The sequence below is a fragment of the Drosophila albomicans genome, chromosome 4, assembly GCF_009650485.2.
Source record: "Drosophila albomicans strain 15112-1751.03 chromosome 4, ASM965048v2, whole genome shotgun sequence".
NCBI lineage: Eukaryota > Metazoa > Arthropoda > Insecta > Diptera > Drosophilidae > Drosophila > Drosophila albomicans.
The window spans coordinates 50,780-64,766 of NC_047630.2; positions in this window are offsets into that span (position 1 = coordinate 50,780).

The window sequence follows — 13,987 nt, forward strand, 5'->3', positions numbered from 1 at the left end:
ATTAATAAATGATAAACTATTAATAAACACAAACTCAAAAGACGAAGACAGCACAATAAGTACACGAGCGAAAACAAATTTTTTTAGTGCAAAACTGACCCTGAAAATGTTAAGACGGTGTTAGAATTTTTACGATTGTAAGCACATCTGCAATTTTCTGCAAACAAAATTTACACATTTATTACCTTTAGAGCCGGCAAACACATTGGTATACAACTTAACTGTGGCGTTCCGTGGCGTCACTACTAAAACTTTAGCTAAACATAAAAAATACGTTCAAAATATATACAAAAAACATGTATTATTTCAAATTATATAACAAGAAGAGTTTAACAAGTACGTTTTCTTATAATATCTCAAATTTTAGAAAATACCTTCAACTTAAAAATCCATTACAAATATTATAAACTTGGACACGTAATAAATGAACTGACCACTTCAAAGTTCGGTTTTGTTGTGAAAAATTCGCGATGCGCGCAAGCTGTGCTGTGCAAATGACTACCTTCTCGCAACTTCAATTGTATTTTTAGAAAGAACCGTTAGATATCCAGAAAAATCTAGTTTGCCATGAAAAAGGTTGGACAATTTAGAAACGATTTGTTTACTTTTCGTGCATTTTCGTTGTTATGACTTTTTTTTATTTTTGGCCTATGGACGCAACCACTGTGCACCGCTTGCTCACATACATACCTATCACCTATGAAATCTACACGTGATGTCTTCCCCCCTACAGCTGTTAAATCTTTAGCCAATAATGAGTTCACCGACAAATCCGCAAGCTTTGCAACTGCTCTAAAATTGGGTATTAAAAGTACCGCTCCCACCAAGCCACGATCATCAGTTTCCCCTCATCGACCAGAAGAACAGTCTACGAACAAAATTGAAACAATGATATGTAATCTTCAACAAAGTATGATGGAGTTCATGTCATTCATGCAGACAACTATGCAAGATCTTATGCGAAACCAGAACGTTTTGATTGAGCTGCTTGTTGCTCAAAAAACAGACTAAGTAATCAATGGCTCCACTCCGTATATCACTGTGGATCGCCAACGGCGTCTCACAGCGCAAACTTGAGCTAACTCAATTCCTTAATAATAACCATATCGATGTAATGCTACTAGCAGAAACTCATCTTACAAATAAATATAATTTCCAAATTCGAGGCTACCTCTTCTACAACACGAATCACCCAGACGGGAAAGCACATGGAGGCACTGGGATTCTGATTAGAAATCGCATCAAGCACTGCTTCCACAATAGCTTCGCCACTAACTTCATGCAAGCTACATCTATAGATATACAGATGGATTCCCGATCTTTAAAGCTTCCCGCCGTATACTGTCCTCCTCGGTTTACAATATCCGAATCCCAATTCATGGCCTATTTCAACTCTCTGAGCGAACAATTTATAGCAGCAGGAGACTTCAATGCCAAGCATACGCACTGGGGATCTCGACTTGTGACTCCAAAGGGAAGGCAGTTTTACAATGCAATAATAAAAGCAAGCAACAAGCTAGACTGTGTGTCACCTGGGACACCTACATATTGACCAACAGATCCTAGAAAACTGCCAGACTTGATAGATTTTGCAGTCACAAAAACATTCCTCGCAACCTGATAAGTGCCAACTCCTTATCAGATCTATCGTCTGATCACTCGCCTGTACTTCTTCAACTAAATCTACATCCAGTTGCGGTAGATAAACCATTCAGACTAACAACGAATAAAACCAATTGGCTTAAGTACAAAAAATATATAAGTTCGCATATTGAGTTGAATCCACGTTTGAATGATGAAGCTGATATCAACTTATCCACAAACACTCTTGAATCCGTCTTGGTCGCAGCAGCTCGCATGTCAACTGCAAAAACGCAAAAAACATCGTACAATAATAGATACACGAACGTTGAAATAGAGCAGCTCGTTCTAGTAAAGCGACGCTCACGGCGAGAATGGCAATCCAACAGATCACCATCCGCAAAACAAAGGTTAAAAGATACTACACGGAGGCTCTCAGCTGCACTACGTCATGAAGAAGAAATGTCCCAAAAACATTACATAGAGCAGTTATCCCCAATGAGCTCCAAGTTCCCACTTTGCCGACAGATTTGCAGAGCATCTTCAAAATGTATTTCAGCCCAATACATCATCAAACGGGATCTCACTGCCAGCAACATCAGATATCGACACATCAACGTTTGAACCACATGAGTTACTCAAAATCATAAACGAACAACTCAACCCAAAAAAATCTCCAGGATGCGACCTAATATCACCAAAAATTATTATTGAACTTCCTTTCAGTGCTGTTCGAGCTATTTGCCAACTCTTCAATGCAATAACGAGACATGGACACTTCCCAGAGTGATGGAAAATGTCGATCATTATTATGATACCAAAACCTGGAAAAGACCGCACAATTGCTTCATCATATAGACCAATTAGTTTACTAACGTGTCTATCAAAACTCTTTGAAAAATGCTTCTTGGCACACATTATCCCATATGTCAGAACACACAACAAAATCCCGACTCATCAATTCGGTTTTCGAGAAAAACACGGAACCATTGAGCAAGTCAACCGCATAATATCAGAAATCCGAAATGCATTCGAACAAAGGGAGTACTGCACTGCGATATTTCTGGACGTATCACAAGCTTTCGACAGAGTATGGTTAGAAGGTTTAATGCACAAAATTACAGAAATGCTCCCAACCAACACTCACAAACTTCTGAAGTCATACCTTTACAACAGAAAATTCTCAGTAAGATGTAATTCAGTCATGTCCGATGACTACATCATTAGAGCCGGAGTTTCTCAAGGCAGCGTGCTTGGACCAACACTTTACCTTATCTACACTGCGGACATCCCAACGAGCAGGAAACTAACCACATCCACTTCCCGAGCGGACTTGAACCCAAGTACCACAACATGTTGGGCTTGCACTCTACCACAAGAGCTATCGCAGTGTTTCTATGCATACAGATACTAATATAGGCGAGCATGTATATACGTATACACATACATACAATACGTACATAGCAGGTGTTTTTGTCCATACTCAAGTATTTCTTTAAGAACATCCACAATTTTTATTTATAATTGTTGTAAATACGATTAAAAAAAAAGTTTGTACCCCGAGCGGGCTTGAACCCGAGTACCCCGAGTACCACAACTGTTGGGCTTGCACTCTATCACAAGAGCTATCGCAGCTCCTCTATGTATACAAATACAAATATAGAGGCGCGCATATATACGTATACGCATACATACAACACATAAATCGAAGGCGTTTTTGCCCATACAAAACTACTTCTTTAATAACATCCACAATTTTTATCTGATCGCAACCAAATTTTCAAGAATCATAACTACTATGGTAATTATTGTATACTCCAAAATTGTCTAGCTCTAGCTTTAAAAATACGTGTGTTATTCGATTTTTTTGAGCGGAAGGGGGCGTGGCAAAAATTTGAAACTAACTTGATCTGCGTGCAAATATAACAAATGCTGTCGAAAAAAATTATAGCTCTATCTCTTATAGTCTCTGAGATCCAGTGTTTCATACGGACAGACGGACATGACTAGATCGTCTCGGCTATTGATGCTGATCAAGAATATACTTTATAGGGTCGGAGATGCCTCCTTCTACCTGTTACATACATTTCCTGCCGGCACAAAGTTATAATACCCTTCTACCCTATGGGTAGCGGGTATAAACACATCCCCCACGAATACAGCGCGATTCCCTCAAATTTGCTTTGTACATCCCTCACCCTCAAACTCCAAGTTCCTTTAACCATTTTTAACCTTTATAAGCATCCTAACCAACAGTTCTCATCGGTCGATGTTACACAGCTGACTACCAATATCAACTTGGTGACTTTAATTCATGGAGTCCCCTATGGGGCTCTCCTCAGCTAAACTCACGCAGTAAAATATTAAAACATGCCATATCCACATTGAACTTAATGTTGCTTAACAACGGTTCAACACATAGTTCGTTTACCAACGTAGATTTATCCCTAATCTCTCTAAATATATCACAAATGCACCTGGTCCACTTAATCCCAATCACAATACAAATACGCACCCAAAATAGTCTTGAAAAAACCAAACCTGTTCTAAAATACAAAACCTCGAAAACTGGCCCCTCTTTGCATCAAAATGCGAATTATTGCTAAGAGCCCACACATTCGAAAGTTTGAATCATGCAGTCGCTCGGCTAACCAAATCCATAAGCAACGCTGCCAACTGTAGCATTCCCCAAACCAGAATCGTACCTCTTAGATAGTCAGTTCCCTGGTGGAATCCCGATCTCCAAAAACTCCGCACAGAAAATTATTGGCACACCTATAAGAGCTGCATGTCAATCGAAAACCTACTAGCCTACAAGACATCAAATACAGTCAAAAAAACGTTGCTTTCTTCTAAGAGATGCTCACTTGGAAATTTCACCTCCCGCATATCCCCATCATCCTTTACCAAATAATTTGGGCCGATATAAAAAGGATTACCGGTGTTCCGCCGACTCCGCTGAAATACTTACATCACGGAAACAGTGTACTAAGTTCAGAGCGCGAAATTGCTGAACCTTTGGGACTCACTTGGTCTCGTACAGCTAAATTACTTGATCTTAATTTGACCATGCTCGAACTCGATTCAGCCCTTCAATTTACAAAAGGCCAAACCCCCGGATGCGACCGTGTCTCATACCCGATATGGACATACCAACAGACCCACCGGCACCTCCTCTCAGGTCAACCACCACCGACGTGTCATCTCTGTAACGAACCTTACACCATCAACTATATCCTAAAGGAATGTTAACCCACCACAAACTACAAACTACTAAACTTTAAAACCACCAACCTCTCCTCCTTCCTATCTGATTGTTCCCTTAACAGCGTTATAACATTTCAAAAGTTTGCCACGAATTTCTGCATTAAATATAAACCACTAAATAAAATAAATAAATAAATAATTTTAATATAGAAATTACTTTACTTAGCAACTCGAGTCGATTATGTTTATATTTTACATTAAGCATAATTTTGTAAATAATAAACTTTTAGACCCAACAAAGAAATTTGTACGGCCCAAGCCACCACTACAATCCCCCCTGCCAATATCACACTTTGGGGTTATCACGCCAAAGAGTGATACTCGCTTGGACGAATTGCTTGCTATCCGATTTATTGTTTCATATCTTTAGCATGATATTATCCAATGAATCGCCCTTGGATATCTTCTAAGTCGTAACTACTATTGCCAAGCATACGCTTAATACGAGATTTCACAAAAGTTGGAGCCAGTTTTGCATAAAAGCCTTTTGCAAAATTACTTTACAGAAAATTACGCCTATAAACTTTTTGACCAATTCTAAAATTTACTTCTCGACTTCTAAGATTGTACTGTTTTTCGTTTTGTTCGTGCTGCCGTTGTATACTCTGTTGTGCAGCTTTCCATATATTACCAAAGGAATCTTCTCGATCAGAACTAACTGTACGATCTTCTAGAAGTTCTAAATTTCATAGAAGAGGATAGGTATTGCCATTAACTAGCATGTGTTGTACAAATGCAACACGATAGGGACTGTCATTGATTGCTGAATGTCTGCTGGACCGTAAAGCACAACTGATATGACTAAGGTGCTCATCCCAATTTGTTTGATCGGGTCTAACGTAAGCCTTAATTGCAGCAATTACTGATCGATTTACGCGCTCATATGCATTAGCTTGCTGAGCGATAACAGCAGTATAAAAATGGTGCACATTATTTTTAGTGAGCAATGCCTTAAACTTATGTGACTTAAATTGCACATCGTTATCTGACACAATGGTTTCAGGTACACCGAAACAATGAAATAAATCCTTTTCCATGAAGCGAAGAATACCATCAGTGCACAGTGGTTCCGCCCATAGGCCAAAAATAAAAAAAGTCATAACAACAAAAATTTACGAAAAGTAAACAAATCGTTACTAAAATGTCCAAGCTTCTTCATTGCAAACTAGATTTTTCTGGAAATCCAACGGGACATTCTAAAAATAGAATGCAAAGTGTGAACACGTCTTCAATTTTGCTGCTGCAACTGCGTTTAGTGGGCTTTTTGTCAAAACAAAAGTGAAGTTCAAAGTGGTCGGACGTTCGCAAAAATTCACCAAATTGAAATATTTAAAAATGGTATTAAAGTTGAAGATATTTACTTCAACAAGATCTTTTTCTGAAATTAATTTGAATTATTAATTATTTGTTATTGTTTAATTTTAATTAATACTAATTTTCAGTGAATTGTGATCGTCATTATCTCTGTTTAAGTAGATTTTTAGGTATGTTGCCCCCCGATTCCCCCATTATGAGTGATATCAGTGCATTTGCCAATGTTTTCAGGTAATAAAAATGTTAAGTTCAGCTGCAGATTTTGGCAGATGTGTATATACTCATTAATAAACTTAAGCTATCTTACTGTTTTCAAGGTCAAATTTGCGACGCAATCTGCTGCTCCTTATTTGCCTTTGTGATGTTTTTTTTGTGTTTGTGGACAATTTTACATATTCTTTTTTTCGCTTATTTTTATATTATCATTTTTTATTGGCGCTTCTTATAACTACGAGCTTTTACGCATGTACATCTTTGATCTTTGGTGCACAGAAGAGGGCACGAATGCAGAAAAAACTCGAAAAGTAATTAGTTTAGTAGAAGAAAGCAGAAAGGTAATTTAAATAGTCTTATACATATCTTGGATGCTAATAATCAAATTTTAGCACTGTAACTCCACCAGAAGTATTTTTGGCGCACAATCGGCATATAAGCCATACTAAGGTTGTATGGGAGCTATAGGATATAGTATTCCGATCTAGACAATTTTTTTACTATATATACAAAATATTTTTATAGAATTTTGGGCAAAATTTCGTAGCAATATAACAACTAGAAGTATTTTTGGCCGCAACTCCCATACTGGCGGAACCACTGTGCAGTGGTGAATTTCTTTACGGGGTTTAAAAATGGGTATTTGAACAAATGGTCTAACACTACGAAGATACCAATATCTTCGAGGATAAGGTCCCAAGAAATCAATGAAAATCTTTTGGAATATTCGCTACGTTTCCTTTACTGGTGCTAGTGGTGGACGTAATGAACGATTAGGATGTACGTTTGCACACCACGCAACCGTTTACAAATGCCTTGACATAACACACTAAATTTGACCAATAATAGTTTCGCCGAATATTTTCCAACATTTTATTAATTCTTCAAAGAGACTCTAAAGGAGGCTCATGACTTTGTTTCAACATCACAAGATTATTTGAACCCACAACTTCCAGCTAAAATCATCCGAGACTCGATCACCGGACGCGTGCTCTGCACGACGATAAATATATTTATCGATGACTTTAATATCAGGTAGCTGAGTCGGGTTTGCTTTTATTTTGTCCTTAAGCTCTCAATACTCTTTTGATTTGAAATACTCAGACTGTAAATATCAAGGTATCCACACCTAATGATGACAAATCTTCAGTGTGCACACGTGATAAAGCGTCGGTGACAATGTTCTGGCAAAACCTTGCAGCTTGAGTTCCCATCGAGTCAATCTGGAGCTTAAGTCAGTGTGAGACATGAACGACTTCAATGAAACATGATCGGTATGAATGGCAAATTCATGGCCTTCCACATATGCTCGAAATTTTTTTACGCACATGATCATTGCCAAACATTTCTTCTCAGTGACTGAATAGTTTCTCCGACATCGATTCAATTTACGAGGCATAAATGCAATTGGAACGTGATTACCATCCTTATCTTTCTACATCAATACTCCACCAACACTTGTGTGACTAGCATCACAATGTATCTCAAAAGCGCCTTTTGCACTTCGTCTGACCAAGTAAATGATTTTCGCGATTTGTGGTACCACCCCGTGGCTCCTAAAAACCTTCGCACCTACTTTCACAATCGTGGAACAGGAAACTCACGAATGGCTGCCACTTTATCGGGATCTGTCTGTATTGTACCAATACCAATAAGATGTCCTAAATATTTAACCTCTTTGAGGCAAAATTTGGTTTTCTCCACATTTATGGTGAGTCCGGCTTGCGTTAACCTATCGGCTAAAGCAACACCGAGACGTGTTTATCAAATGACTCTGAAATTACAACTAAATCGTTTAGATAAATGAATATTTCATTTCTCAGATCTGGTGGAATAACTTTGTCCATCAATTTCGACATCGTCTGTGGAGCATTGGATAACCCAAACGGCATAACAATAAAGTGGTACAGTGGTCTTCCTGGCACTGTAAATGCGATTTTCTCGCGGGCTCTTGGAGTAAGCGGAGTCTGCCAATACGCATCTTTCAAGTCGATACTTGAGATAAATTGCGCCTTTGGCAACCTACTTAAGATGCCGTCAATGAGAGGCATGGGATACGCATTTTTGACTGTTATGTCATTCACCTTGCGGCTATCAAAGCAAAGGCGAATACAATAACAACTGGAGAGGACCATGGACTTTCGGATTGCACTATAACACCAAGTGCTAACATTCTGTCAAGCTCATCATACATCAGTTTTTCGAACACTGGTGACACTGCATAATTGCGCTGTTTAATTGGTCGCGACTCGGTCACCTCTATGTCGTGTGTAAGCCAGTTCGTTTTGAAATCTTTTTGCTGCAAATCGGTCAAAGGTAAAGGTACGGGGTCATCAAAGTTTAACGCTGCTAACCTGTGTGCACTAGCTTTATTCATTAAAAACAATGGCAAGAGATTAAAACTTCGCCAAATATCGATGGCTAATTACAACTCTTGAGTTAATGACGGTACGATATACACACATATTCGTTTTGATTCACCACGAAAACAGATTGACGTGTAAATTCGATCCACCATGTTTTGGCTTTGACCATCTGCGGTTCGTACCGCTGCACGTATCGGCTTTAAATCCTCAGTGCGTTTCTGCCAATTCTTGTGCAAATCTGCCACCAATGCACCAGTGTCTATTAAACCACTCATGGATCTGTCATATATGATGATCTCAGCATATGGCCGCAAATCATTACAACTATTTACCACAGATGACAATAGTGCTCTGCGAGTATCTTTATCTAGCTTTCTAAAGGTCTTTCTACGCTTGTGGTCGCGTGACTGAGCTTTTACATATTCGTAAGCTTTCGACGGAGTGTGCTGCTCATGTTTATGTAGGGGAATAGCTGGAATGTGGGATAAGTCTGGGATATTTTCAGATGTCGTTGCATGATCAACTATTCTGTATTGGTCGCTTTCGATACTAGTTTGCGTGCATCTGTCATCTGTGCATGAGACCACCCGTTTTTTGACGCAATACTTGTACATTTTCTGCAGGATGGCCAATACTTATCAGCATCACCACAACCGTAGCAAAATACAGTGCGCTCGGCTTTGCAGTCTTGGTAATGGTGACCTGGTTTTCGACAATTCCAGCAGGATATATTCATCGCCTCAACAGCGAACTATTCATCTAAATTCCGCCTGAACTGAGACTTCATTGTCCTGAGGACGTGGAGCAAAACGTCGTGTAGCTGGTATTGATCTTGGCGCACTCAGCAAGATTCTCCCTCGCTTCAGTACGAATTGCCGCAATTGAACAACATTATTTATTGGGACATATAATAACTCGTGCTGGATTTTGATTAATTGATTGGCTCGCAGCACCTCTAAGAATAACTGTTCAGTCATGGGCTGTTCGAGCCTATCAGCCAGATTAACAATCGCCACATAAAAATTGTCGAATGTTTCATTTGCCTTTTGCTGGCGATGTGAGATAGCGGTTCTTATTTCTAGGTCCGTTCGTCCGTCTGAAAACTGCGTTCTGATCGCTATACTCAAATCAATCCACCGCACAACCACTCGCTTGTACTACCTTCAAAGAGATTGATTGCCTACCGATCTGATTAGTTAGCGCTTCGACGCGATAAAAAAAATCCTCTACCAGAAAAACGTACCTTCCAATTATAAATGATCTGTCTACTTCTATCATGCCGCAAGTTGTGCATTTCTTGTGTTTCTGGACGAGGCGACACCATCTCCGGTCTTTCGTCTTTCCACACTCTCTCTGTTAGCGATTCCAAACAGCTGCTCAAATGATTGATGCTGCTGTTGCCTGGCTGGAGACGATTACCTTGGAGCAGAATGACAACCTGTGGAAGCCATCCTCGATCGCTTTCGATAAGACCTGCGGCTGCTGAGTTAGAGCGGCTGCCACCACATCTGCAATACATGCAAGCTAAACATTGGTTACACAACTGGTGCTTAACCGGAAACCAATGCTGGATTGTCATGCGAATTCTGCTGTACTGTCTGTGTACTGTACATGTCTGTGTACTATTGTTAGAACCTGTGACTAACAGATCTTGCGCAGTATCCTTGCTCTTGGACTTTGATCGCGTTTGTATTTCTGAACTCTGAGCTGAAATTAGTTCTTTTGACAGACTCAAAGTTGATTTGCTTAACGGTGTCTTACAAATTGAGCAAACTTAACTATTTCCAGTCGCAGTACTTATGAACCACAAAACAATATTAAATAAATAAACAGTAATTGAAACCAAACTCGAAAATATACCAATATAACATGAATAAATTTGGAACCATGCAACACTTATCGAAGGAAGAATGAACTAATAGTCGAAAACAAAGAAAATAGGGAATTTGAAAAATTGATCAACACAGAGTAAAAAAGCGGCAGGACTCCATTGTTTACTTTGTATTGACTGCTATGTTTCTGTCTAGCGGCAAGTTGCAGTTTTATCCGCCAGGAAACTTGGCTCCAGCTAAGACATAAGCACCAATACACTTTGATTCGCTGACAATGTTCTCTCGTTTGTTTTCGGCAATACAGCCGGTTTGAAGCTAGTATTTATCTCTGAAAACAAGTTACACTGCAGTTTTTGTCATGAAAATTCTGGACACTTTCCCTAAAGTACGATTGCAACCATCAGGCATCCAAGCTCAAAATATTCACAACAAGGAAACAGGAATAGAAATGAATGGATAGGATAGGATAGGTGTAAGGTATTAAAGTCTTTAGCCAATGCATGTACTTATGTACCTTGCTTGTATTGACTTAATTTCAAATATTGTTTTTATTTTTTCCGAAGACAGGCTAACTAACATACTATACAACAATACAATAAAACGATTAAGCTAGCCCCACGTTGGGTGCCAAATAATATAATTAAACTGTAATGTGTAACGAAGCTTGTTCGCTAAACGAAGCTGGTGTAAGTGTAACGCTACGAAAGGCGTACGCGATCGCTACGACTGTTGTCTGATCCTGCAAAGCCAACGTTAAAATCAATTAAAAACGCAGGATCCCTCAGAGAAGTTCCTCGTCTTTCAATGCTCCTTATCCAAACGCTGCATTCTCGTCTTCTCATTCTCACTACCTTTAGATGCATCTATCGCTAAAAATATTTAAGCGATGTTGCAAAGCTACACACACAGATGGCACTAACAAATTTTTGGCTAACAAAATATCCCAAAAGTTTATACTAACACTAAACAATTATTGTACATCTATCATTTATTTAACAAAAATTGTATTTTTAACATATATAAACATAACTTTATTAAATATACATTAACTAGTTTTTAATAACACACCATAGAGCCTGACCGCTGGCGCTTTTTTTTCACCCAACAAAGAAATTTGTGCGGCCCAAGCGACCACTACACTATGGGGCATTTTCCTTTTTAGCTGGCATTTAGGCGTTTTTGAAAAGTGTTCCAATTAGAAAAATGTTAATGTCAATACATTAACAGAACATCAAACTGTTATGGCTCATACCAAAAACATGTATATCTAACAGCTCTTTTGAGCATAACAGCTGTAAAGTCAGCTGTTGCATCCGAAAGCACGCGAGTTACCTTCTCTACCCTATTCGTAGAGATGTAGAGTCTACGCCAAAGTAAAGAGGCACGATCACACTGGACACAATCGGAACGACCGTTATATAAAAAACGACAAAGAAGAGAAGACAAATTTGCGAAGTGACGTTTGGTTCGACTTAGTAGTCGAGTGTGAACACAGGAACAGAGCAGACGTCGAAATAAAAAAGAAAGAAAGGAATAAAAAAACAACTGTGCGTTTTGATTTACACCACCCAAAGAAAGCATCTACACCAATAATGTTATTAATCTATTGGTAACTCGCGCGCTCAGTTGGCATATTTTTTGTCGGTGAACTTTGTTATTCATTTATTTATGTTGAAAGCTATTTATAAAAAAAAATAGAAGTCATGGATAATAATTTCGCATGCTTGCACTATGTTTGCACTATGTTAAATGTAAATTATTAATCAAATTGTGTGTGTTTATACTAATATTTTTTAATCTTTTAAAAGCTTTTTTAGCCGGATTTTGAAGAACAATTATAAACTTTGGAAAGGATTTTGAAAATGAAGTTAGCATAAGTTAGCAATAACTTCAACTGTATGTTGTAGTGTTATCAGTTTTTAATCGATCAATAGTTGTCTTTATCTGCATTTTCCGCACAATTGGCGCAATTCCCATTTTTCTCAGAGAACCTCACGTTTTCCAACACTAATTTGTGCTCTGTAGGAAATAGTGAGAAGGGCCGAAACAATGTTTTGGGAATAACTTTCATGTTTTTGATCCGATCGGCACAAAATTTGCAGTGCACATCCGGGCTACCAAGAATGGTTCTTTATCTCTAAAATTGCTCAAAATATTAAATTTTTTCAAAATTTTTAGGGCGGAGGGGGCGGTGAAGAATTGTAATAGTCGTGTCGAATTCTGAATGGTAAGTACATATTGGTGTAAAAATTTTATAATACTAACTCCACAGGTGTCCATAATATTCAATTTTTTCAGATTTAAAAATCTCTTAAGGTTTACTCGTAGTATTAAATGCCAGCTAAAATGAAAAATGCCCCATAGTGCGCTACAGGCACGGTTGCCATTCCAAAAAAATTTGTACCAAAATTTTGAAAAAATGTGTCAATTTTAGCAAAAAAGTACCACAAATTCTTTTCCTTATTTTTTAATACTACATTTTGTTAACGTTTTTTTATAATCATCTTATATTATTTCATATTTAATTTTTTTCTTCACATTATAGTACTATATACTAGTATATAGGTTTAGGTTTAGGTAGGACCGGCTGCCCCTGTACGGGGCAAAGCATAGACCAGTGGAGGTCCGTAGCTGTACCGGTAGCTTATCTACGTCTCAGAAATAGCGCAGTATGGATGCATTTTTGGCAAAAGCCAGCAGCATCCTAGGAGGTAGCCGTGAGACGTCCCGAAGATCGTTGTGGCACGGCGAATTAAGGTATTTCAACCGGAGTCGGGATAACGCTGGGCATCTACAGAGAAGATGCTCAAGTGTTTCCTTAACCCCGGGTTCGTTGCATTTCCTGCACTGATCACTGTTCGTGATGCCCAGCTTTACAGCATGGACAGCTGACAGACAGTGACCAGTTAAAATGCCTAGCATTAGCCTGCAGTCTTTCCTTGAAAGCTGCATGACGAATTTGGTTAAGTTTTTGTTAGTAGAGGCACACACATCAACCTTGCAGTTTTGCACGAGTTGGCATTACGCCAGCTCGCGTCCCACTGAAGTCTAGAGCGCACCTCAATTTCACTACCTAGAGTTCGCAGGGATATCGGAACATTGCACATGTTACCGACATCGAGCCCCACTCCCTCTTTGGCGAGAGTGTCTGCGATCTCGTTGCCATCGATGCCCTGGTGGCTTGGGATCCAATAGATACGCACGACCGCAGATGCGTTCAGCGACTCTATTGCTCTTCTGCTGTCCAGGACAACTTTGGACTTGACCACATCAGAGTGCATTGATCCTATTGCAGCCTGGCTGTCAACAAAGATGTTAATAGAGGTGTGATTACGCTGTAAACCCCGAGCCAATTCGGCAGCCTTGCCAATGGCTAAAACTTCCGCCTTGAAGATGCTGCAATGGTCTGGGAGT